Source organism: Oxyura jamaicensis, chromosome 8 (assembly GCF_011077185.1).
Source record: "Oxyura jamaicensis isolate SHBP4307 breed ruddy duck chromosome 8, BPBGC_Ojam_1.0, whole genome shotgun sequence".
In the NCBI taxonomy this organism is placed as follows: Eukaryota; Metazoa; Chordata; class Aves; order Anseriformes; family Anatidae; genus Oxyura; species Oxyura jamaicensis.
In genome coordinates, this window is record NC_048900.1 from 13,813,825 (window position 1) to 13,816,570 (window position 2,746).

Below are 2,746 nucleotides of genomic sequence, written 5' to 3' on the forward strand. Positions count from 1 at the left end.
GAAATGAAAAGAAAAGAAAAGAAAAGAAAAGAAAAGAAAAGAAAAGAAAAGAAAAGAAAAGAAAAGAAAGAAAAGAAAAAAGAAAAGAAAAGAAAAGAAAAGAAAAGAAAAGGAAAAGAAAAGAAAAGAAAACAAAAGAAAAGAAAAGAAAAGAAAAGAAAAGAAAAGAAAAGAAAAGAAAAGAAAAGAAAAGAAAACTGTGACCATAATAATGGCCTTGGACCTTGAGTTAAACAGGCAGCTTTACTAATACCGCTCAGGAAATCAAGCAATAATGACATACTGGAAAGAAGATTTTGTACATTTGGCTAATTTTACACTTAAACATTAAATTTGGCAATGCTAAGAACAAAGCTGTGTTCTATTCAATGCATACTTAGCTAGTAATTATCACAGAATCGTTGAATGGTTTGAATTGGGAGGGACCTTAAATATCATCTAATCCCAACTCCCCTGACATAGGCAGGGACACCTTCCAGTAGACCAGTTTGCTCAAAGCCCCATCCAACCTGGCCTTGTACACTTCCAGGGATGGGACATCCACAGCTTCTCTGGGCAACCTGTTCCAGGGCCTCACCACCCTCTCAGTGAAGAATTTCTTCTTTATATCTAATCTAAATCTACCCTCTTTTAGTTTAAAGCTATTATCCCTTTGTCCTACCACAAAACATCCTTACAAATATTCCTTCCCAGCTTTCCTCCAGGACACTTTAGATATTGGAACGTAGTTATAAGATCTCCCCAGAGATCAGGTAAGCGATGGAAAGCCAGGTAAGCGATGTCAGTGACTCTTCTGTGCACCAAAGCTGTAACCCCATCATGGAAGGCCACCAGATTTGCCAGACACAATCTGCCCTTGGTGAAGCCATGTTGGCTGTCACAAATCACCTCTTTATTTTCTAGGTGCCTTAAAAGAGTTTCCAGGAGGATCAGCTCCATGACCTTGCCAGGCACAAAGGTGAGACTGACTGTCCTGTAGTTCCTCAGGTCTTCCTTTTTTTCGTTTTTTCAAAATGGGGGTTACATTTCCCCTCTTCCAGTCAGCGGGTACTTCACCAGACTGCCATAGCTTCTCAAATATGACAGAGCGTGGCTTAGCAAATATCTCCAGGTGTTCCCTCAGGACCCGCAGATGTATCTCATCAGGTCCCATTGTTTTGTTCACCTTTAGTTTCTGACATCTTCAGAATTTATGACATATGGCAGAATTTTCATGATGGTATATTTTTTATTATTATTTCATGGTGATTTAACTACCATCTTGTTATATACATTTATCTAGATGGATCTTTGATGATTTTTTCTCCTAAGGGGTGTTTTGAAAAAAACCCTCTAGCAAGTACTATTAGTATGTGTATTTGGAATTACTCCTCGGAGTTAATGATAAGTCAGTGTGAACCACTTCAGATATAGCCTCATAAAAAATAGCTTTTTTAAAAAGCCCACTGTCAGAATAATCTCACATACTCTACTTTTGAGGAGCGAGCTGTGCTGTCAGACAACAGTCATGGCAGTGACAATGAATAGAAGATAAAAATAGGTAAGGCTTCTCTTTTCATCAGTTGGCTGCAAGTTGCTCTAGGTTTTTCTCAGCTGTACCTGATATCTGCCCTATGTCCCACACAGCTTAGATAATTCTTTTTGAAATGTGTGGGATGTCACTTTGCTTGAAAGATAAAAATAAATTGAATTATGTGAGCTGTTGAAAGTGGTTCCTATCCTTTAAATTTCAGTCTAAGATTCTTTCCTATTTTACATAACGGATACTTCTTAGAAATTGTCGATAATGGGCATTCAAAGACACAACCACCCCTGGTATAAATTTATTACAGTAGAATTTGTGCAAGAGAGAACTTTTGATTTGTCATTCTTTGTAAGGATACACAGATAGGTGCCTTTTTTTTTTTTTTTTTTTTTTTTTTAAAAACACAATTCACTGTGTTAAAGAAATCTAATGCCTATACGTTGTTCTGGCTCTTCTAAAATTCTAAAACTTTATAATATTATTCTACTTCTTTTATGTACTAAATTTAAGATGTAAGTTTCAGGAATACTGAGTGGAAAATGGGGTACTGAGTGTAGCCATGTCTGTGGTGGTTACGAAGAAAAGATCCAAAGGGAGAAGGTAAAGACTTACACAGTCCATTCCCTTTCAGAGTGCTGATATTAAAATGATGTAACTATTCAAAACACTTATGGGCACAGTATTAGAGCTAGTAGAAAATATATCTATCACAACTACCACTTTGTATATCTGCTAACTAAATGTCTTGTGTTAGTATTATTTTCCAATGACAATGCCAGCACCAGTAACTTTGTCCATCTCAACAACCTCCTATAGCAAGTAATCTAAATTTCCACTGCTTCCAGAAAAGATGTGTGAATATCTGAAACCTAAGGATATACGGTTGAAGACATCTGAAAGGAACAGGTGAACCCAAGTGATCAATATGTGGGTCCGAGGCTGGTGCCACTGACTCAGTTTTGGGTTTCTTGATCATGGAAAGGTCTACATGACACTGAGCTTATTGACTTTTATGAGGAGGGAAAGGATTTTTGCCCAGGAGTTAGCAGGGCTGATTGACAGGGCATTATACCAGATTTGAAGGGGGAAAGGGACAAAACCAGGCCCACCAGTGATAAGCTATGGGAATGAACATCAATTTTTGAGGAACTGCATGCTGGGGAGGCCTTTTAGTCTGCCCCACAAGGGCCTGAGTTGAATGAAAGACAAGTTTTTGCTCTT